The following is a 24,598-nucleotide window of genomic DNA, read 5'->3' as shown; positions in this document are numbered from 1 at the left end:
ACTGGACTGCCAGGGAATTCCTTCCATGATGATTTTAAACTTAGGGTTTTCCTCATTTTTTTGAACCTGGGTTTCTGTTTATGATTAAATTGGTGCCAAATTGTGTTAAGTTTCATTGTACCTGACTAATAAGAAAAGATCACATAAGAAATACACTAGTACCAAGCTAAGACTGAAGAGTTCCCCAGCCATCTAGGGAAGGATTCACAGAAAAGCAGGGAGAAATTGGGTCACCACCTAGCATCCAGTAGCCTGGTCATGAAGACCCATAAGACCCTTCGATAGCGTGTTCTCTCAAAGAGCTGTGATTTGGTTTCAGCACACATCACCTGTGTCACATTATGTTAATATTCATTTGGATTCTATTGGTTTTGTGATTTGGCTTTCATTTAAATTTATTTTTACTTTATTGTTGCTTAAGTTCTATGTATAGACAGAGTTAAACACCCAAACAATATTTAAATAACATTATAATAAATATAGTCTAAAAAATAAATAAAAATAATCTAAGTCAATGCTAGATCTACTTTTCTGTTTGATGGTTTGGGCTGTGGGGAATGTAGGATCTTAGTTCCTCAGCTGAGGACTTCAGCAGCAGGAGTGTGGAGTCCTAACCACTAAATCACCATTGAAACGAGCACTGATCTAAAGTTTTTCCTGAAACAACTGGGCACTGGTGTGATTAGAACTCTGCTTTAAAGGGCAGAAAGACTCTGGCTGCCAGGCTCCTACAATGACCACATGAAGGGTGGGAGCCTTGGCCATTTGACCAGGAGCTGACATTAACTGTCCAATGTAGGCAAAGGGCCATAAAACCTCACTCAATCTTCACAATCACCAGTGTCCTGATTTTACAGATGAAACAAACTGGCTCAGAGAGGTTAAGGAATTTAAGCATGGTCAGATGTAGAGAAGTGCTACAACCCAAGAATTAACGTAGGGCTATAAAACCCAGTTCTACCTTTCCCATTTAAATTTTCAGTTTTTTGTTTTTATTCTTGTATCAGGATTACGTCACGAACCTCATTCCATAGTTCATCAGGCACTCTATCTATCAGATCTAGACCCTTAAATCTATTTCTCACTTCCACTGTATAATCATAAGGGATTTGATTTAGGTCATACCTAAATGGTCTAGCAGTTTTCCCTACTTTCTTCAATTTGAGTCTGAATTTGGTAATAAAGAGTTCATGATCTGAGCCACAGTCAGCTCCTGGTCTTGTTTTTGTTGACTGTATAGAGCTTCTCCATCTTTGGCTGCAAAGAATATAATCAGTCTGATTTCGGTGTTGACCATCTGGTGATGTCCATGTGTAGAGTCTTCTCTTGTGTTGTTGGAAGAGGGTGTTTGCTATGACCAGTGCATTTTCTTGGCAAAACTCTATTAGTCTTTGCCCTGCTTCATTCCACATTCCAAGGCCAAATTTGCCTGTTACTTCAGGTGTTTCTTGACTTCCTACTTTTGCATTCCAGTCCCCTATAATGAAAAGGACATCTTTTTTGGGTGTTAGTTATAAAAGGTCTTGTGGGTCTTCATAAAATTGTTCAACTTCTGCTTCTTCAGTGTTACTGGTTGGGGCATAGACTTGGATAACTGTGATATTGAATGGTTTGCCTTGGAGATGAACAGAGATCATTCTGTTTTTTTTGAGATTGCATCCAAGTACTGCATTTCAGACTCTTTTGTTGACCATGATGGCTACTCCATTTCTTCTGAGGGATTCCTGCCTGCAGTAGTAGATATAATGGTCATCTGAGTTAAATTCACCCATTCCAGTCCATTTTAGTTTGCTGATTCCTAGAATGTTGACGTTCACTCTTGCCATCTCTTATTTGACCACTTCCAATTTGCCTTGATTCATGGACCTGACATTCCAGGTTCCTGTGCAATATTGCTCTTTACAGCATTGGATCTTGCTTTTATCACCAGTCACATCCATAGCTGGGTACTGTTTTTGCTTTGGCTTCATCTCTTCATTCTTTCTGGAGTTAGTTCTCCACTGATCTCCAGTAGCATATTGGGCACCTACTGATCTGGGGAGTTCCTCTTTCAGTATCCTATCATTTTGCCTTTTCATACTGTTTATGGGGTTCTCAAGGCAAGAATACTGAAGTGGTTTGCCATTCTCTTCTCCAGTGGACCACATTCTGTCAGAGCTCTCCACCATGACTCGCCCATCTTGGGTTGCCCCACGGGCATGGCTTGGTTTCATTGAGTTAGACAAGGCTGTGGTCCTAGTGAGATTAGATTGACTAGTTTTCTATGAGTATGGTTTCAGTGTGTCTGCCCTCTGATGCCCTCTTGCAACACTTGCCATCTTACTTGGATTTCTCTTACCTTGGGTGTGGGATATCTCTTCACAGCTACTCCAGCAAAGCACAGGTGCTGCTCCTTACCTAGATTTAAGGGCCTAGATCTGATAGATAGAGTGCCTGATGAACTGTGGAATGAGGTTTGTGACATTGTATAGGAGACAGGGATCAAGACCATCCCCATGGAAAAGAAATGCAAAAAAGCAAAATGGCTGTCTGGGGAGGCCTTACAAATAGCTATGAAAAGAAGAGAGGTGAAAAGCAAAGGAGAAAAGGAAAGATATAAGCATCTGAATGCAGAGTTCCAGAGAATAGCAAGAAGAGATAAGAAAGCTGTCTTCAGCAGTCAATGCAAAGAAATAGAGGAAAAGAACAGAATGGGAAAGACTAGAGATCTCTTCAAGAAAATAAGAGATCCCAAGGGAACATTTCATGCAAAGATGGGCTCGATAAAGGACAGAAATTGTCTGGACCTAAAAGAAGCAGAAGCTATTAAAGAGAGGTGGCAAGAATACAGGGAAGAACTGTACAAAAAAGATCTTCACGACCCAGATAATCATGATGATGTGATCACTAATCTAGAGCCAGACATCTTGGAATGTGAAGTCAAGTGGGCCTTCGAAAGCATCACTACGAACAAAGCTAGTGGAGGTGATGGAATTCCAGTTGAGCTATTTCAAATCCTGAAAGATGATGTTGTGAAAGTGCTGCACGCAATATGCCAGCAAATTTGGAAAACTCAGCAGTGGCCACAGGACTGGAAAAGATCAGTTTTCATTCCAATCCCAAAGAAAGGCAATGCCAAAGAATGCTCAAACTACCGCACAATTGCACTCATCTCACATGCTAGTAAAGTAATGTTCAAAATTCTCCTAGCCAGACTTCAGCAATACATGAACCGTGAACTCCCTGATGTTCAAGCTGGTTTTAGAAAGGGCAGAGGAACATCTGCTGGAGCATCGACAAAGCAAGAGAGTTCTAGAAAGACATCTATTTCTGCTTTATGGGGTATGCCAAAGCCTTTGACTGTGTGGATCACAATAAACTGTGGAAAATTCTGAAAGAGATGGGAATACCAGAACACCTAACCTGCCTCTTGAGAAATCTGTATGCAGGTCAGGAAGCAACAGTTAGAACTGGATATGGAACAACAGACTGGTTCCAAATAGGAAAAGGAGTACGTCAAGGCTGTATATTGTCACCCTGCTTATTTAACTTCTATGCAGAGTACATCATGAGAAACGCTGGACTGGAAGAAATACAAGCTGGAATCACGATTGCTGGGAGAAATATCAATAACCTCAGATATGCAGATGACACCACCCTTATGGCAGAAAGTGAAGAGGAACTAAAAAGCCTCTTGATGAAAGTGAAAGTGGAGAGTGAAAAAGTTGGCCTAAAGCTCAACATTCAGAAAACGAAGATCATGGCATCCAGTCCCATCACTTCATGGGAAATAGATGGAGAAACAGTGGAAACAGTGTCAGACTTTATTTTTGGGGGGCTCCAAAATCACTGCAGATTGTGATAGCAGCCATGAAATTAAGACACTTCCTCCTTGGAAGAAAAGTTATGATCAACCTATATAGTATATTCAAAAGCAGAGACATTACCTTGCTGACTAAGGTCCGTCTAGTCAAGGCTATGGTTTTTCCTGTGGTCACATATGGAAGTGAGTTTTGGACTGTGAAGAAGGCTGAGCACCGAAGAATTGATGCTTTTGAACTGTGGTGATGGAGAAGACTCTTGAGAGTCCCTTGGACTGCAAGGAGATCCAACCAGTCCATTCTGAAGGGGATCAGCCCTGGGATTTCTTTGGAAGGAATGAAGCTAAAGCTGAAACTCAAGTACTTTGGCCACCTCATGCGAAGAGTTGACTCATTGGAAAAGAGTCTGATGGGGGGAGGGATTGGGGGCAGGAGGAGAAGGGGACGACAGAGGATGAGATGGCTGGATGGCATCACTGACTCGATGGACGTGAGTCTGGGTGAACTCCGGGATCTGGTGATGGACAGGGAGGCCTGGCGTGGTGCGATTCATGGGGTTGCAAAGAGTTGGACACGACTGAGCGACTGAACTGAACTGATCAAGGTTATACATGCCCTTAGCTTAAAGAATAGAATGGTTCCATATGGTTTGTAACGAAAAGCAATAGTTTCTTACCTCCTAGACCCTTAGTTCCCTCTCCCTGGAGAGAACCACTTTCATGTATCAGCTGTTGCTGTTTGTATTTACCTCCACATTTCCATATAACATGCTTAATTGCTAGCTTCTTGCTTTTTTGGTTGTAGGTGCCAACTAACAACTTTTCACTCTTAGTAGAAGGTGAGGTTAAGCTTTATCTCTCTTTGCCCCTACTCCACTCACTCACATACCACCCTTCTCATCTCCCTCTTCTCCCAATTTAATTATGTTCTAATTTTTGTTTGCTTAGCATTAGGGTTTACACTACAATGACTTTTCACAGCTGAGTCATCTCACAAACCATGATTTTTTTTTGTGTGTGTAACTTTTGTTTTCCCTGAAAATTATCTTATCTTCCCATTTGCTGTATCTTCCTATGTGTTTTGCTTTGTTTTTTCTTTTCAGTTCAGTTCAGTTCAGTCACTCGTGTCTGACTCTTTGTGACCCCATGGACTGCAGCATGCCAGGCCTCCCTGGCCATCACAAACTCCCAGAGCTTACTCAAACTCATGTCTATCGAGTCGGTGATGCCATCCAACCATCTCATCCTCTGTCGTTCCCTTCTCCTCCCGCCTTCAATCTTTCCCAGCATCAGGGTCTTTTCCAATGAGTCAGTTCTTCACATTAGGTGGCCAAGTGTTGGCGTTTCACTTCAACATCAGTCCTTCCAATTAATATTCAGGGCTGATTTCCTTTAGGATAGACTGGTTTGATCTTCTTGCTGTCTAAGGGACTCTCAAGAGTCTTCTCTAACATCACGGTTCAAAAGCATTGGCCCTCAGTTTTCTTTATAGTCCAACTCTCACATCCATACATGACGACTGGAAATTGCTTTTTTAATATGCTGTCTAGGTTGGTCATAGCTTTTCTTCCAAGGAGCAATCGTCTTTTAATTTCATGTCTACAGTCACCATCTGTAGTGATTTTGGAGCCCCCCAAAATAAAGTCTGTCACTGTTTTCCCATCTATTTGCCATGAAGTGATGAGACCAGATGCCATGATCTTCGTTTTCTGAATGTTGAGTCTTAAGCCAACTTTTTCACTCTGCTCTTTCACTTTCATCAAGAGGCTCTTTAGTTCTTTGCTTCTGGCCATAAGGGTTGTGTTATCTGTGTGTCTGAAGTTATTGATATTTCTCCTGGCAATCTTGATTCCAGCTTGTGCTTCATCTAGCCTGGCATTTCGCATGATATACTCTGCATATAAGTTAAATAAGCAGGGTGACAATATACAGCCTTGGTGTACTCCTTTCCCGATTTGGAACCAGTCTGTTCCATGTCCAGTTCTCTTGCTTCTTAACTGTTGTTTTCTTTTAATCAATTCAACCTTTGGTGTTTGTCTTCCTTCAAGATGTGTAGACATCACATGTTCTACCAATTATCTCCCTGCACATTCTCCCCAGGGGCGTTATGATTTGCACCAACTTGGACTGGCTATCCTCATAGATTCCCATCATGAGCACCCTGCTGATTCCTGTCACCGCTCCCATGGGTGAAATACTGCTTCCTGTATCCATGGCTTCCTCTCTTTGGTTTACTGACCAAACTCTAGCTTCCTGAGAAAGTATGGAGGAGAGGTAACTGTTTTGAAAACTTGTAATTCTGAAAGTTTTTCTACTTTCATACATGGTGAAGGTTTGGTTAGATATAAAATTCCACAGTAAAAATCATTTTCCTTTAGAATTTTGAAGACTTTTCTCCATTGCTTTCTAGTTGCTATCAAGAAATCGGAAGCTCTTTTATTGTGACATGGTTTTTTTTTTCTCTTTAGAATCTTATAAGTTTTTTTTTTTTTTTTCTTCACCTCAGTGACAGTCCACTTTTCTCTAACGTGCTTTAGTGTTGGGAACTTCCCTGGCGGTCCTTTGATTAAGACATGGTGCTTCCACTGCAGAGGGCCTGGGTTCCATCCCTAGTTGGAGAACTAGGATCCTGCATGCCAATACAGGGAAAAATAGCTTTAGTGGGGGATTGTTTTCATCCTTTTTGCTGGATAGTCCGTAGGTCCTTTTGAATCTGAAAACTCATGTTCTCTCTACTAGAAAAAAATTTGAAAATTATTTTACAGTACGTTCCTACCTTCGATTAATATTTTATCTGTTCTTTCTGGAACTCCTATTCTTTGGATATTGTATCCCTATCTTTTCTATTTTCTATTTATTTTATCTTTAGGTCTTTTTGCTTTATTTTCTGGACTAGCCTTAGCTTCCAATCCTACCTTTGTGTCTTCCACATTTTTGATTTCCAGTAATACATTTTTGTTTGTTTGTTTTCCGGATGTTCATGAAAAAAAATCTTATTCTGTTTCGTAACTGCAATGTTTTATCTGATAGTATTAATTTTTCTTTTTTTAGTTTTCTTCTCATTGTATAATCATTGTTTGATTCATATTTCTCTTTCCCACCCATTTGTTTTACATTATTTTAACATTAGAGGCTTTTCTGAGCAGTCTGTCAGTCTTGCCCACCTGCTCGTATCTAAGCTGTCGGGGGCTTGTAGATTGAGGTTCACTGGGAAGCCATGTCACTAAACCTTCCATCTGGGGAAGCTCTGGGATGAGTGTCTTTAGATTTTTTCCTTTGGGGTGGTCAGAGGAAATGCTTCCATCTTTTGGTTAGTGGGTGAAGGTGTGACAGGAGCTGAGGATAGAAAGAGTACTGGCAGGACGTGTGTTGGTGTGGTGTGCCTGCGGGGTGTCTCCAGATCTTCACCCTTTGACTCACTGCAGCACTTCTGTCTTCAGCTGTTTTACTCTCAGAGAACAAATCTTTAGCAAGGATGGCGAGGAGTTGTCACCCAGCTATGCAGGAATGAATCTGGAGGTCTCTAGGATAAACAAAATAGCTTAAAATTTTTTTAAACACTCTTTTTCCTAATAAAGACAAATATTTATTACAAGCAGAAAAATTGCAAAGGAGACTCAGGCAACTAAGAAGAAAATAAAACTCAACATCCAAAGCTAATCACTGCTAACTTTTTTGTATATTTCCTCCTAATCTTTTTACTTGTATATGCATTTATGTGTGTTTGCTTGTTTTATTTTTTTAAGCAAAATTCTGGTGATAAAATGAATATTTCTAATTGTTTTCTACTTATGAATATATCACAGGCGATGTTTCAGGAATGGCTTTTAAAGAACGTTATCAGCTTTCTGTTAGCAAATACCTCTTGGAATCTAATAGCAAACATGACTGAATTCATAAGCCAGCCCCTGAATTTAGAGGTCAAATCCTGCCCACATCCCCATGTACACATTTTATCCTTTTAAGTTAGTTAGTGAGGAAAGGAAATGTTCAATGAAAAGAAGATGTCCTTAAACCCACCAAAGAGTTTTAGGAAATGCACTTGGTTACATCTTTTAACTCAGGCCTTTTCACTGGCAACACCAATAGTTGAAAGTGTCAGGAACTCACTGTGAGAGGTGGGGGGCGAAATTTGTTATCAAAAGGTAATAGGATGAAGCCTGGCTAACTCAATTCCATTGTTCTGTAGAATTAACTTCGGCAGGTCACATGCTATCAATACTTGCACTGACCTAAAGTCAAACAGGTTCAGAACAGATTGGGTATAAAAGAAGTGCACATTTCCTGATACAAGGGATGGGGCTGACAAGCTTTGTCTTCTTTAAAAAAAAAAAAATTATTTATGGCTGCCACTGGGTCTTGTGTTGCTGTGGTTTTTTATAGTTGCCCAAATTGTAAGTTACTCTCTAGTTTCTGGGCAGGGGCTCTAAAGCATGGGCTTAGTTTCTCTGGGGCATGTGGAATCTTCCTGGACTTGGGATCGAGCCCATGTCTCCTGCTTTGGCAGGACGACTCCTAACCACTGGACCACCAGGGAAGCCCTTGATTTCTTTTCTGATTTGGTGAATCCCTCTTCTTTCCCTTACCCCTTTCCCCAGACCGTGCACATGTTCAAAAGAATGAAACCTTCTCCTGGTAATATGTCAGTGAAAGAAAAGTGAAAGTGAAGTCGCTCAGTCGTGTCCAACTCTTTGCGACCCCATGGACTGAAGCCTACCAGGCTCCTCCCTCCGTGGGATTCTCCAGGCAAGAGTACTGGAGTGGGTTGCCATTTCCTTCTCCAGGGGATCTTCCCGAGCCAGAGATCAATCCCAGGTCTCCCGCATTCCAGGCAGACGCTTTAACCTCTGAGCCACCTATGTCAGTAAGAAGAACTAAAACAGACACTGCAGGTTAAATATCCTCTTGGGTGTTAGTCACATGAAGCACAACTACCTATTTGGGTGATTCTGTGGGAGGAACTCACTTAGGAGTTTTGGTGGGCCGGTTGGCAGGGCATTCAAACATTCTTTGTCACTGGGCCTTTTTCTTGCCACAGGCTCAGCCCTCTCTCCATCTTGAGGTTAGGAAGGTGGAGCTGCCCCGTGTCCTGCTCCCTTTTCCTGGACTGTGCATTGCATATGGCGGCATACCATGGCCTCCCTCAGTGACCACTCACTCCACGCACGGAGGACCGTTTACATCCTGGCTGCTAGGCCATTTTCCCATTGTCTCGGTTGGGCCAACCACCTTCTTACACTGGCATTTGAGTTTCCTCCTCCTGTGGGAGATTCCAAGCCTAATTGTGGGCAATTATCTTGGCTCTGAAGGAAGGAATAAGTAGGAGGATATGAAGTAAAAGGGCTGCAGGTGACCAGAAGGGGAAGGATGAGGGATAACAGTGGCAGGAAGGCAATGGTACACAGCTTCCTCCAGTTCACACAGAAAAGTTAAAACAATGTCAGGAACTTTTCATAAAGTTAAATGTATTTAATGATTTTATTCTGAGATTATGAACTCTCCATGGTGTATTAGAGTGTTCTTTCTTTTATGAGTTGATGGAGTTGAAATAAAGAGTTGGTAAGTTGGCTTGTAATTTTATTATTATTGTTTTGTGAAATTGTATCTGTCCGGGAAATTCCAATGCCTGGCAGAGAGGTTAAGGACCCTTAATGGCTTTGGTGTCTAGGCTTAAACACTATTTTGTGTCCTTGGACAAGTGACTTAACTTTCTGGGTTTCAGTTTTCTCATCTGAAAATAATAATCACTGCTTCACAGAGATTGGTGGTTTAGTTGCTAGGTCATGTCTGACTCTTTGCAACCCCGTGGACTCCCGCAAGGGTAGTAGCCCACCAGGCTCCTCTGTCCATGAGAACCAGGGAAGAATTACTGGAGTGGGTTGCTGTTTCCTTCTCCAGGGGATCTTCCCCATCCAAGGACTGAACCTGGGAATCCTGCATTGCAGGCAGGATTCTTTATCAACTGAGGCATCAGGGAAGCCCACAGAGGTTAAAGAAGACAATGAAAGACATGTGTTTAGCACAACATAGAGCTCAATAGTGCTAGCTTTTATTTTTATTAATATTGGATAATGATAAAAGAAATTTACTTGTAGTTGGAGACTTGTTAAGATGAATAGGGCTCACTTAATATGTGAAGCAGATTTTAAGTATTGGTAATCTGGCAAATATTTGGGAAGACTGGGTTGAATTTTCCCTAGGATAATTGGAAAAGCAATGGGCTTGGTGGCAGATTCGTGTTCACGTCCCACTTCTGTGATGTACTAGCAGAGAGACCTTGGGCAGTTGACATCAGAGTCTCATTGGTCCCTCATCTATCAATCAGATGGGGATAATACTGCTTACACTTAAGGGTTCTTGGAGGCCACCCTCTTCAATTATTACTAATAGTAATGGCCCAGCACAGTAGGTAGTTCTTGGCATAATTAATCCTCATGACAAGCCTTGAAGGCAGGTTCTATTATTACCCCCAGTTTAAATACTGTAAGGAAACTTGGACATCACCAGATGGTCAACACCGAAATCAGATTGATTATATTCTTTGCAGCCAAAGATGCAGAAGCTCTATACAGTCCACAAAAACAAGACCGGGAGCTGACTGTGGCTCAGATCATGAACTCCTTACTGTCAAATTCAAACTCAAATTGAAGAAAGTAGGGAAAACCGCTAGACCATTCAGGTATGACCTAAATCAAATCCCTTACGATTATACAGTGGAAGTGAGAAATAGACTTAAGGGCCTAGATCTGATAGACAGAGTGCCTGATGAACTATGGAATGAGGTTCGTGACATTGTACAGAGACAGGGATCAAGACCATCCCCATGGAAAAGAAATGCAAAAAAGCAAAATGGCTGTCTGGGGAGGCCTTACAAATAGCTGTGAAAAGAAGAGAGGTGAAAAGCAAAGGAGAAAAGGAAAGATATAAGCATCTGAATGCAGAGTTCCAGAGAATAGCAAGAAGAGATAAGAAAGCTGTCTTCAGCAGTCAATGCAAAGAAATAGAGGAAAAGAACAGAATGGGAAAGACTAGAGATCTCTTCAAGAAAATAAGAGATCCCAAGGGAACATTTCATGCAAAGATGGGCTCGATGAAAGAAAGAAATTGTATGGCCTAACAGAAGCAGATGATATTAAAAGAGGTGGCAAGAATACAGGGAAGAACTGTACAAAAAAGATCTTCATGACCCAGATAATCATGATGATGTGATCACTAATCTAGAGCCAGACATCTTGGAATGTGAAGTCAAGTGGGCCTTCGAAAGCATCACTATGAACAAAGCTAGTGGAGGTGATGGAATTCCAGTGGAGCTGTTTCAAATCCTGAAAGATGATGCTGTGAAAGTGCTGCACTCAATATGCCAGCAAATTTGGAAAACTCAGCAGTGGCCACAGGAATGGAAAAGATCAGTTTTCATTCCAATCCCAAAGAAAGGCAATGCCAAAGAATGCTCAAACTACCGCACAATTGCACTCATCTCACACGCTAGTAAAGTAATGTTCAAAATTCTCCAAGCCAGACTTCAGCAATACATGAACCGTGAACTCCCTGATGTTCAAGCTGGTTTTAGAAAAGGGAGAGGAACCAGAGATCAAATTGCCAACATCTGTTGGCTCATCAAAAAAGCAAGAGAGTTCCAGAAAAACATCTATTTCTGCTTTATTGACTATGCCAAATCCTTTGACTGTGTGGATCACAATAAACTGTGGAAAATTCTGAAAGAGATGGGAATACCAGACCACCTAACCTGCCTCTTGAGAAATCTGTATGCAGGTCAGGAAGCAACAGTTAGAACTGGACATGGAACAACAGACTGGTTCCAAATAGGAAAAGGAGTACGTCAAGGCTGTATATTGTCACCCTGGTTATTTAACTTCTATGCAGAGTACATCATGAGAAACACTGGACTGGAAGAAATACAAGCTGGAATCACGATTGCTGGGAGAAATATCAGTAACCTCAGATATGCAGATGACACCACCCTTATGGCAGAAAGTGAAGAGGAACTAAAAAGCCTCTTGATGAAAGTGAAAGTGGAGAGTGAAAAAGTTGGCCTAAAGCTCAACATTCAGAAAACGAAGATCATGGCATCCAGTCCCATCACTTCATGGGAAATAGATGGAGAAACAGTGGAAACAGTGTCAGACTTTATTTTTGGGGGGCTCCAAAATCACTGCAGATTGTGATAGCAGCCATGAAATTAAGACACTTCCTCCTTGGAAGAAAAGTTATGATCAACCTATATAGTATATTCAAAAGCAGAGACATTACTTTGCCGACTAAGGTCCGTCTAGTCAAGGCTATGGTTTTTCCAGTGGTCATGTATGGATGTGAGAGTTGGACTGTGAAGAAGGCTGAGTGCTGAAGAATTGATGCGTTTGAACTGTGGTGTTGGAGAAGACTTGAGAGTCCCTTGGACTGCAAGGAGATCCAACCAGTCCATTCTGAAGGGGATCAGCCCTGGGATTTCTTTGGAGGGAATGATGCTAAAGCTGAAGTTCCAGTACTTTGGCCACCTCATGCGAAGAGTTGACTCATTGGAAAAAGACTCTGATGGTGGGAGGGATTGGGGGCAGGAGGAGAAGGGGACGACAGAGGATGAGATGGCTGGATGGCATCACTGACTCAATGGACATGAGTCTGAGTGAACTCCGGGAGATGGTGATGGACAGGGAGGCCTGGCGTGCTGTGATTCATGGGGTCGCAAAGAGTCGGACACGACTGAGCAACTGAACTGAACTGAAGAAAACTTAGAATAAGAAGGTCGAGTAACTTACCCAAGTCACCCAGCTGGTAGAGCCCAAAGTTGAACGCATACTGGCTTCCAAGGCCAACTACTAAGCAACACTAAGGATAAAAGTACCATATGGAGATGTTTCCAGTATGCTCACAAGGGAATTAGATCTGGGAGGAAATGCAAATCAAAAAGTTAAAGGTATGAATTTGGAGAAACATGCATTTTTTTCCTACTGTGTATTTTCTTTGCTTATATTTCGAGGGGACCATAATTTGAATTTGTTAAATTTTTATATATACACATTGTAAACATTTAATAAGTTAGTTTGCTGAATCAGAATCCAATTTGGGATTAACATATTAAAGTTAACTCCTAAAATAAAGACTAAGGCACTATCTCTGCCCTCAGGGTGGATAGTTACTAGGGGAGGGAGATAAGCAATAACTTTGGAGGTGTGTTTGAATGCCCAGAGTTGTAGCACTAGACTGGTGGTAAAGGAGAGGTGGGGATGGGGGCATTTTGAAAGAACTGTCACCAGAAGAGAGTATTGAAAGCTGATATGAACTAGCCTCATGAAATTGAGACGGTGAGATGAAGAAGAGCCTTCCAGATTGGAGGTTACAAACTAGCAGTTTGATTTTGGTTAGCAGATGTGTTTTGATTATTCACAATTTAATTATTTGCCAACATTTAGAAATTGGAAGATTCCACATAATTGCAAAGATTTCTGGGTTCTTTTGAAAAATGGGATTATCTGGAGACCTTGGGCCCACATTCTGGCCAGACAACAGTTGCTGGACCTGGCTAAAGGCAACCCTATGAAAAGGACAGCTCACTAGTATTGTACCTAGAAACCTAGTTCTCTATTCCTCTCTTGCAGAAGGCCTGAGAAGCAAAGAAGCAGGATGTTTGTACTGACAGCTGTTTGCAGTTGCTTAGATGTAAAGTTTCTGACACAGCTTCTGAAGAGGGGCTAAGTAAACTGATTAACAGTCTTCATGGATTTATAGATGTCCATGACAACAGAATAATCGTGAGGAACACGGTAGTAAGAACTGTTTTCTCTCTTTTTTTCTTGGATACATTTTCCAGCTTAGATGAGGGGCAGTTTTGTTTTGTTTTTTTAGCTTAGCTTATCTAAGGCCTAAATGTGAAATTTGCATACTTCAAAACAATTATCCTCATGCTTTGCTGCTTTTAAAAATACCTAGGCCAATTATATAGAAGCCAGGCATTGGAATAGTTTTTAATACTTTCTAGATAGCTCTGCTGAGTAGCTACTTTTGAGAATCAGAGTGTCTGCCTTTTCCTCTCATTTAGTCTCTCTGAACCCCTGGCTCACCTCCTGGGAGAGGTGGGTCAGTGACATTATTGTCTTTCAGAACATCCATTTCCAGGCAGCAGGGAAGAAGCTCCAGCTCAATGTCTAAGTGTGTTTGTCCCTCGGATTCAGAGGAAAGCCCAGCTCTCAACCCTGGGGAGAAACAACTTCTCCACAGGCTGAAGAGACTTGCTGCTTTTTGGCACCTGAAGAATTTTAACCTGAGGGTTCTGACAATTTAAATAATTGGTATGCTATAACTATTCTGGCTGACAGAAGTGTGGTTTAATGCCGATGAGTCTGAGTTGTAAAAACATGTAACAAACAGGCTTCAGGCTAAAGATATCTGGATTTAAAAAAAAGGAAAAGAGAGCGAGGAGGGGGAAAGGAGGGAGGGAGGAAGTAAAAACTAGCAAGTAAGCTAGTTTCCTCATTTTATTCCACTGACTTAACATTTAAATCAGGTTTCTTCCTTCAGGATAGCAACTTAGTGACCTTGACCATGTTTCCGGATGTTCTGGTTCTTTGAGATGACTGACTTATATAACAGCTAGTGTACTCAATAACTTGTTTCAGCATAAACGAAAACAATTTTTCATAGCGGTACTTCCCTGAAAAAGAATCGTTGAAAAATATCCACAACTATCTAAACTCAATCTGTACTTTTGACCAAAGCACTGAATTCTCTGGTCCCCAAGAGGAAATATCAGTGAAGATTGTGGCCTCTGCCTGCATATAGTAATTTATTGTAACAGTACTTTTTGGCCAACATACAAGTGGATCATTGACTAAAAATGATGAAGGGTGAAGACTTTCTGAACTTTTTTTCTGATGGTGAAGCTGAAGCTCCAATACTTGGCCACCTCATGTGAACAGCTGACTTATTTGAAAAGACCCTGAAGCTGGGAAAGATTGAAGTCAGGAGAAAGGGATGACAAAGGACTAGATGGTTGGATGGCATCACCGACTCAATGTATATGAGTTTGAGCAAGCTTCAGAAGATGGTGAAGGACAGGGAAGCCTGGTGTGCTTAGGTCGTCCACAGGGTCACAGAGTCAGACACGACTGAGCAAATGAACAACAATGACAAAACATCTCATGTCTTGGAGCTAAAGTATCTTTCTGTGAGTTTAAAATGAAAAATGCATGCATTAAAAATTTAGCAGTTCTAATTTCTTTGCTAAGACAGAATGTTTAGATGCAACCTTTATTTGTAGGACAGATCACACACGCTTGTCTGATCCTTGAAGAAAATGAGTCAGGATAATGGCTTACATTGGGAAAACTTGGCAGTCACCAGTTGACTGCAGAACTTTTGGGGCTAATCAGAAATGTTGAATTGTCTTCAGCTTTAAAAATGATTTTGCTTTAACATAGGTTAGCTGAAGCAAAAAATAATACAGTAGGAGCTATGCGTCTATCAGAGTGACTGACAGACTGAAATTCTCTAGAAAAATAGATTATTTTCCCTCAAAGACAGTAAAGTTTTGGTTTTCAAAGTCAATCAGAAAACTAACAATTTGGACAGGAGAGGAATCAGCTTCTCTTTTTGAGACAGTATATTTCTAATGATTTTTATGGAGACTATAATAAGGATCAGGAAACAAAAGCTTGATATGGACATGTTTTTAGCTAGCAGATTGAAAAGAAATAATGGCATGAATAAAGTTTTTTTTTAAATACTGACAAAGTTCTGTTTCTTTTATATTGTCTGAAATAAAATTGATAAATGAAAAAAAATGGTAACAGCTAAGTTCTCTAATACTAGCTATGTTTTTTCATGGCTAAAACTTTATCATAGATACTTTCCTGTGTATTTTTTCTAAATTTGGGGGAAGATTCAAATTTATACAGCAATCCTCTGGATACTAAGTATATTTGATAAATGTATATAGTATTCAAAATTAAATTTTAACAATAAGAAACCTTCCTAATATTCAGATGTCAACACAAAATTTAAAATGTGATGGTTTATGTATCTTAGCAACACTGTGTCTAAGACTACAGGGACAAACACACTTAAGACACTTTAAAAACTGTATATTTGTAGAAATACCAGCATTTTTCAATAAGGAAAGAAAAAACTCCCTTCCATATCTGCCTGCCTCATAGTCTTTAATTCCCTTTCTATAAAAAGGCATTTATGGGCTTGAATCAAAACTAGGTCAGCGTGTGGAAAGAAAGTTTCAAATGCAAACAGCACTGTTTCTCATTCTTCCTCTAAGTGTGGCATCTCACCTGGATGTTCTCTGAAACACCAGCATCCTTTTTGTGTAGTTTCTATAGTATATTTCCTTAAAGTTCTTGGGATACCTCTGCCTTCTCCCCCATCCCTAAGAGAAACGGGACTTTTCTAAGCAGTGGTGGCACTTCCCCCACTTGCAATGTTCTTGTCCTATCAAGCCTTAAGCCCTCCCTTCCCTTCTCCAGCTGCTAACTCCAGGCTCAATTCAGGTGTCATGGACTCCTTCTCAGGGTGCCCTCCCTGACCACCCTTCCCCAGACAAAGATGGGGTCAGTACTTCCTCCCCTGGTTTCCTGGCACCTATGTCTGGTTGGTGTTGCAGTCTGCACTCCTGTTAATTCTTCTTTCCTGGCCTTTCTTTCTAGACTGTCCATGAAAGCTCTTTTGTTCACTGCTGTGTTCACAGTGCCCCAAACAGTGCCTGGCAATAGTAGTGCTCAATTAACATTAGCAGAATGAATAAAAAATGACGGTTTAAAATAGAATTCTCAAATGATAGAGGTACAACAGAGCCAGAGATCAAGAAAACCTTGGTGGAATCTGATTAGCAGATTGGTTAGCAGTGCTGATTGACCACACAGCTCTCTTTCCTGGGAAATGAGACAGTAGACATCAGTGGTCGGCACGTATAGCTTTGGAAGCGACTTCCTTTAAATCTGTCTCTCCCTTTTATCTCCATTAAAGAGCCTCGCTGGATCTATAATAGACAAGAATATAAAAGCATCATTCTCTTTCTCATCCCATCCTGTTTACTCAGCAACCCCAGCCCCCGCCTTTGCCTCAGCCCACATGTTCTCTATTAATAAGCGTTAGGCGAGGCCAACCTCACCCAGCACAGTTTTCCCCCTTTCTTTTCTCTGCAGGGAGACCTCAGCCAACTGCCAGAACTCAGGAGTGAAAGGCCTTGCCGGCTCTTGGGAGCTTTGAGAGGAGGGTGAAGACAAAGGTGACGTCTGGGCCTCCAGTGACTCTGAGACCCAAGTGGCCTCAAGTGTTTTCAATCCAGTGAGCAGGTCTCTTAGAATTTGGTGATAAGCCATGGCTTTCATTTGGGGGAAATTTAGAGGCACATTTTAAGGAATAAACATATTAACTATAACTAGAAATAGGGCCAAATTCTGTGCCTTTGGAAAAGTCAGTAAAGCAGACACACCCTTGTGCCTTCTAAGTGAATTAACATACTGTGTTCTGTTGGAGAGCCATTTCTCTCTTCATCTTTAATTTCTGCCCTGAGGAGCCATCTGTACTTGGAGGGTATGTGTTCAGGATGAAACACACTGTGGACGGAGGACTTTCATGCCCAGCTCTCGATGAATGACTCTTTCATACTTGAGGTGGGGGCTCCCTCTGATTTTCTTACTAGCCAGAACTTAGCTGGGCCTAGACATTTTTAGTGGCAGAAAGGTTCACACAAATGTAAAAACAAAAGGCAGTGACTGAATATCCTACTTTTGATTTGGTGGTTGTTTTTAACCTGTATTATACTAACCCATAATGCAATGTTATTCTCCTCAGGGATCTCATGATTATCCTTGATAAAAATAGATGAAAACTTCAAGTTATTTTAGGGCTTCTGGGGAAGAGGTGGTGCATGAATTCTTCTTTCAGTAAAGCACAGTCCTAGAGTCCAGGAAGAGTTAATACCTTCAAAAGGTGAATGGTATACTTCCTTCTTACCAAAGGCTGAGGCCCAATGCTTGATTTAGAAAAAACAATTCATTAAGTAGCTGGAGTCATGCTGTCCATCAATATGATTGGCAGTCAACTATACCAATCAATGGACTTATTTACATTTGAATCTCTTCCTCGTTTTGTATAGTTTTTTGGAAACTCCTTTTCTTTTAAGATTTTACTTTATTATTTTCTGTTTATACATTATATATGCCTATTGTGGAAAAAAATTAGAAAGTATAAAAAAAGCATAATGAAGGGAAAAAAAACCCACAATGTTACCACCCAGAGACAAACAGACCATTAACATAATGGCCTGTTTCCTTGGAGAATTTCTTCAAGCCTACTTTTTTTGATTCCTGCCTGCCCCTGCTTTGGAAATGCTTTCCCTAGTAGTTTTGCCAACAAAAGAGAATCCTTGTTGTGCCCTGTCTGAATGTGAATAAAACTGTCCAGCTGTTGGTTCTCATGTGGCACATAGTAGGCACACAGGGCACATTTACCAATATAGCTGATTATTTCCAGAGTCCCAGTGAACTAATTCTTCAGCTGGACCATGTGAGATGAAATTGAATGCCCGTTAGAAAGAACATGCTATAGAAATGTTAATAGGTATGTGTTTTAATAGTTGCTCAGCAGTTGGGATGAAGAAATGAAATTAAAGAAGAGGAAACATTATTGAGCTCTTTTTCACCAGAGTATTTGTAAAGGGTAAACTCTGGGAAGCCATGGGACTCCAGACTATCCTGAAATCCAAGCCTTTGCATTTGGTTTCCACATTATATGTCACCTAAACCTACTCAAAGTCTCCATTAAAGACTGAGAAAATAGCCCTTATTTTATACAGAATAAAATTTGGGGTTCTGAATTTCTAATTCATGCCTCTTATTTAAGTTCCCACACAAAACCTAGCATTCAGTGTTTGCAGCACCTCCACTGTGTTTCAGTATATCCTTTTCAGATCATTCACCAGACAGCATCCTACAGCTCTCATTCATAAAGTCCAATTATAAGACAAGAAATGTCAGGAATATACACTTGGAGAGTGGGAGGCAAACAGAACAGTACATTGTGACTTTGTAAGAACAGCCATGCATTTCCTCTGGGCTTGTTTTCAGTTCCTTTGTCAGCTGATTACATGGTCTTTTATAATTTCTCATCTACAGAATGGAGCTATTTGCTTGTGGATTATTTGAAAGACACAGGCTTATGCAAAAGAAAAACGAAGTCATCGTGAGGTAGAATGATATTTCTGGGCAGATGTTCTTGCTTTTCTGTTTCTTTTTTAACATAATTATGAGAATATAATTTGTAATAGTGACTCTTTAGGTGTATGAAACAAGTAAATATTCTATTAATTCAATCTTAATGCATATGTAATGCTATCTAGGAATTCATTATTTTTGTAATTGTGTTTATCAATAATTTCATTTTTTTTCGTATAAAGAATGTTATCTTACATGTAGTTTGTTTTCAAAGTACACAAATTTTCAAAGTATATAGATTATGCTTTTTGATTCCTACAAAAATCTTTTTAATTTAGATAGTACTTTATAGATTACAAAGTGTTTTCACTATATATCATGTTACTTAATTCTCATGAGACTCCTGAAGTTTAAAACTGGTCAAAGTGCTTTGGATTTTAAACCCTCATCTGTGGCTTTACTCTTCTGTCCATCACCATAGGTAAGTTTCCTTTTTATCTCTGTCTTATATCCCTTTACTTGCTAACATTTGAGACAGCTCAGGGCTGCCTCTTCTATGAGAACTTCCTCCAATAAATTAAATCGAAGTGACTTCATCTCTTCACTGTGTTCCTTCACTACTTTATACATTTAATTTCCATTGGAAAAATATTTTAACTGGTTCTTTATAAAAATTCACATCAGATATGACTACATTCTTATAAAATTATAAAAATCTCAAGGCCCTATGAGTCAATATCACTTACATAAAAATTTAAAGACAAATTTTAAAAAATTGTACCTTCTCATGTCAGTATATATAGGTCTTCTGAATTCTTTTGAAATACTATATAGTATTTCATAGTATGAGTGTTCTATATCAGCACCATTTAATAAAGTTTTCTGTGTTGATGGAGATATTCTGTATCTGCCCTATCCAATATGGTCATCATTAGTTCCACATGGCATCTGAGCCCTTAAAATATGGCTAGTGAAGCTGAGGTTCTGAAATTTAAATTTTATTTAGTTTAAATTTAAATAGTCACGTGTGGCTGGTGGTTGCCATATTTGACAGTGCAGATTTCTACTTTATATTAAAATCATTTGCTAGTCTCTTAGATTGTTTCCAGTTTCCCCTTAAAACAAAGTGTTGTCAACCAAGTAAAACTTTAGAACGAAAAGGAACTACTTTTGGTATATTACATGTATTAATTCTTGAGAAGTTTACATTCATTTTAATGCAGACTTCTTTGAGGTTCTACAAGAAATTATTGCATGAAGTAGGCAATACTAAAGATATTTTCTATATGAGAGAATGCTTTAAAATGTGCAGCAAATAAAACTATTTATGTCCGTTATTACTATAATAGTAAAAATATTGGAATCAATCCTGTATCTAACACTGACAAACTGGCATCAATATTTTATGATCCTCTCTATATAATGATGGCTAAGGCAATCATTAGAAATGATAACAAGGGAATTCCTTGGATGTCCAGTGGATAAGAGTCGGCACTTACACTGCCATGACCTCAATTTGATCCTTAGCTTGGGAACTAAGATCCCTCAAGCTGTGTAATATGACCAAAAAAAGAAATGATGATGAAAATGTAATTTATTGTGATAAAAATAAGTCTGTATTATCAAGTGAAAAAAAGTTTACCAGATAATATGTATAGTACAGTTCCCTTTTCATACATGTATTAATACATATATGTGTTTGAGAACATGGTCTTTGGGGATTGATGTGGGTTTGAATTCAAGCTGTGTCACATATCATTATGTGACTTTGGACAAGTCTCTCACTTCTTTGAAGTTTGGTTTCCTCATTGCTAAAATGGAAAGCTAAAATTTTTATCTTATCTTGAATAGCACATGTAAAGCACTTAGTACATACGTAGTATTTAATAAATGGTAGTTGTTTTTCTAATACTAGTAGGTATTGGCATAGAAGGAAATCAGAAATGATATAACAAAATGATTTTCCAAAATGTTGAATGTGCTCTTTCCTCAGTTTTAAAGTTATGGCTGATACTGTTTTCACTCAGTTAATTGGATGGAGCATTGATTTCTTGAATATGAAAAAGTCCATTAAAATTATGTATATATGAGACAAAAAAATGAATAAATTCTATGTATAATATCAAAATATGGTAAGATAATAAATTATGGAGCAGTATAGTTAATGTAATCCCATTTGTGTTTGAAAATTTTTTTTAAGAAATATAAAGTGACTATGGATGACCTAGCAAGGAAAAGCAGAAAAATCTTTTAACTTATAGTTTATGACTTTGATTCTAAGTTTTCACATGATTTTATTTAAAAATTTTTATTAATTGTTAAAATAACAAGTGTTCCAAGAGCTTTCAACAAAAAGAAAGATAAAAAGAGAGAGGGAAAAAAATCCTGCTTTTCATTCAAGTCTACCTTTGCTAGTTTGAAGAAACATGCTTTTCAAAGGCGTAAAAAGGACTTGGAAGTTATTTCAATATTAGTAATTCAGATGAAAATTGTGAGAATTCTGCCACTATATCATATTTGAGTAATGTTTTACTTTTTCTGCTAAAATACTACTAATATTTATTGAACATTTATAAGATAGAAATGAGAAAGATGAGAGAAGTAATTTTCTTTTTAAAGAGAACTAATCTTTCATCACTTTCTTATTTTAAAAATCCTTACAGAAAAAAAGAACAATTATGGCACTTCATATGTATCTTTTTGGCCTCTTCCCATAATTTTCTGCCTTTTTCTTTTAATATGACATTCGACAGACTAGACCCAATAGACTTTAAAAAAAAACAAACGAAAACCTATGGAGTTCCCTACTGGCCTAATGGTTAGAATCCTGGGCTTTCACTGCCATGGCCTGGGTTCAATCCCTGCCTGGGGAACTGAGATCCCACAAGCTGTGAGAAGTGGGCAAAACAAAACAACACTCATATTTTTCTTAATACAGGAAATAGGTGTTCACTATAGAAGAGAAAAATAAAATGCTTATAAGGCCACTCCAGATGCAATCGTTGTTATTCTTAACATACTGGTATGAAATCACAGTGGTATTTTCACATGTATACTGTGTTCTTTTATCCATCATCCTTGATGGCTGCATGGTATTATCTTTCATGAATTTACAAGGATTTACATAACGAATCCCCCTTTGCTAAACATCTAGGTCATTTCTGGCTTTTTGTCTTTATAGTAAACATTCTTATATTATAGTTGGGTATTCGTATTCAACTATAACTATTTCCCTGGAATAAATTCCTAATAATGTAACTGCTGAGTCAAAGTTCAAACAAAAATTAAGATTTTAATATGTCTTAATAAATAATTGTTAAAAAGAATCAGTGAATGATTGTGAGCTTGTGGCAAGAAGATGTGTGGAGGAGGCATCTGCAGTCAAGGCTCAGAAGCTGAGTTGGTGGATGGCATAATTAGAGACATTCTTAAGCCATTTTGGGGTCAGGAGAGTAAAAAGGGTGGAAGAATCTCCACATTCTTACAAATACAGTGCACTAACTACTCAAGAAAGGAGGCTTAACCTTCTTATTACAGCCAGTTCCTGGTGCTGCTCTACAGTGTGTCTTGTAAAAGAATATTTAAAACACAGAAAAAGAGCAAGTCTCTATCCAGCCTCTCTCCTACAATTGTGACTATTCAGAATCTACTCATGTTTCAAGGAGTAATTTAAGTCTTACCTTCTTCATGAAGCATCCCTGACTCTCAAGTATTTCTTCCTTTATTAATGCATAGCATTTCTCATCCTCATTCCTATATTCCAGAATCATTTTTGAAAAGACTTTGCACCAACACTCTGCTTGTTTATCACTCTTATTTTCACTGATATCACGTGAGGTGGTTATTATTTTTCTCGGTTTGTAGATGGGGCCCTGAAGCTGGGATAGACCAAGCAACCTTCCACCGCACTACAAAAAAGAGGCTAACTCAGAATGAACCCAAGGTCCTTCCCTGTCTTGAAATTTTGAAGTCTACTAACATTTTTTCGAAGAGGTAGGAAACAGCAGAAGGCGAAGCAGATACAAAAGCAGAAGGAGAGTGAATGTGAAAAGAAGAGCAGTGGTTTAGGGCATCGCTGGGAGGGGTTAGGGTGTCTGGCACAGAGGGTCATGGATGAAGTGGCAGGAGATGCTACTGGGAAGGAGAGCTGGGGCTGGCATCTTACTGGACGCTGAAGCACATAGCACAGCTCCGGAAACAGTGAAATTCAATAAAGGGAGCTGAATCTTACAGTATGTTGAAGATTCAGGCTGTCTTTGTTAAAAGATTTGTCTTCCTAATTAGACTGTGAGCACTACAAGGTTAGTGATTGTTTTCCACATTTGGAGGGTCCTGCACAGTACCTGGCATATGGCAATGGTATATAAACCTCTGGTGAATAAATTAATTAATTCATAAACATTTTCTTGGGAACCAGCAAAGACAAAACAAACCAAAAACAAAGCAAAACACTGCTTTTAGAATCTGAAGACCTCGTTTCAAGTATCTTCTCTCTAGCTTACAGGTGGTGTGACTTTCCGTAAGTTACATAACCTCTTTGAATAGTTTACTCATCTGATGATAATACACACCTCAAAGTTTTATTGTGAGGATTAAATCAGAACATACTTTTGAATCAATTCACAGTATTTGACAAAATTGTGAGCATCCATAAATGTCAGTTTTCTGCTTCCAGCTTCCTGCTATCCAGAATTGAATTGTACACTAGGAGAGCTTATAGTCATATTTAAAGAATAGTCTCCATTTCTATTCAATATTCAGTGCTGTTGTCAGACTGTGAGTCTTGATTTAATATTTTTAAAAAGGTGACTACTGTTTTTTTAAGTTTTAGTAGATAATTTTTTAATTAATTAATTAATTTTAATTGGAGGCTATTTACTTTACAATATTATAGTGGTTTTTGCCATATATTGACATGAATCAGCCATGGAGTGTACATATGTTCCCCATCCTGAACCCCCCTTCCACCTCCCTCCCCATCCCATCCCTCAGGGTCATTGATTTAATATTTTTAAAAAGGTGACTACTGTTTAAAGCATGAATGATTAAGTACCACACACAGGTTCTCAGTAAACAGATGAATGAATGAATGATTTGAATCCTCAGAGTTTTGTCTTAGTATCTACAGCATTCTCAGGATGCTAGATGTAAAAATACATCTGTCACTAGTTGATTATGTTGTTTTTAGCTGATTTGAGAGACCTCACTCAAAATCATTAAATTCCTTTTGTTTTAATTCTCTCTGTACCATACAAACTTCTGATGGCCAATTTCCAAGCTATCTCGATATCTTGAATAAGAAGACCTTGGAATCAATGATTAGGAATTACATCTATTTAAAAATAGCTTATTGGGCTTCCCTTGTGGCTCAGAGGATAAAGCATCTGCCTGCAATGCAGGATACCTGGGTTCGATCCCTGGGTCAGAAAGATCCCCAGGAGAAGGAAATGGCAACCCACTCCAGTATTCTGGCCTGGAGAATCCCATGGACAGAGAAGCCTGGCGGGCTACAGTCCACAGGGTTGCAAAGAGTTGGACACGACTGAGTGACTTCACTTATTGTTATCTGGACAATCTCTGTTTCTTTTTTTCCTTTTTGAAAACAGATTTACTGAGGTAA

This window comes from Budorcas taxicolor, chromosome 1 (assembly GCF_023091745.1).
Source record: "Budorcas taxicolor isolate Tak-1 chromosome 1, Takin1.1, whole genome shotgun sequence".
NCBI lineage: Eukaryota > Metazoa > Chordata > Mammalia > Artiodactyla > Bovidae > Budorcas > Budorcas taxicolor.
Note: the sequence above shows the minus strand (reverse complement) of the source record.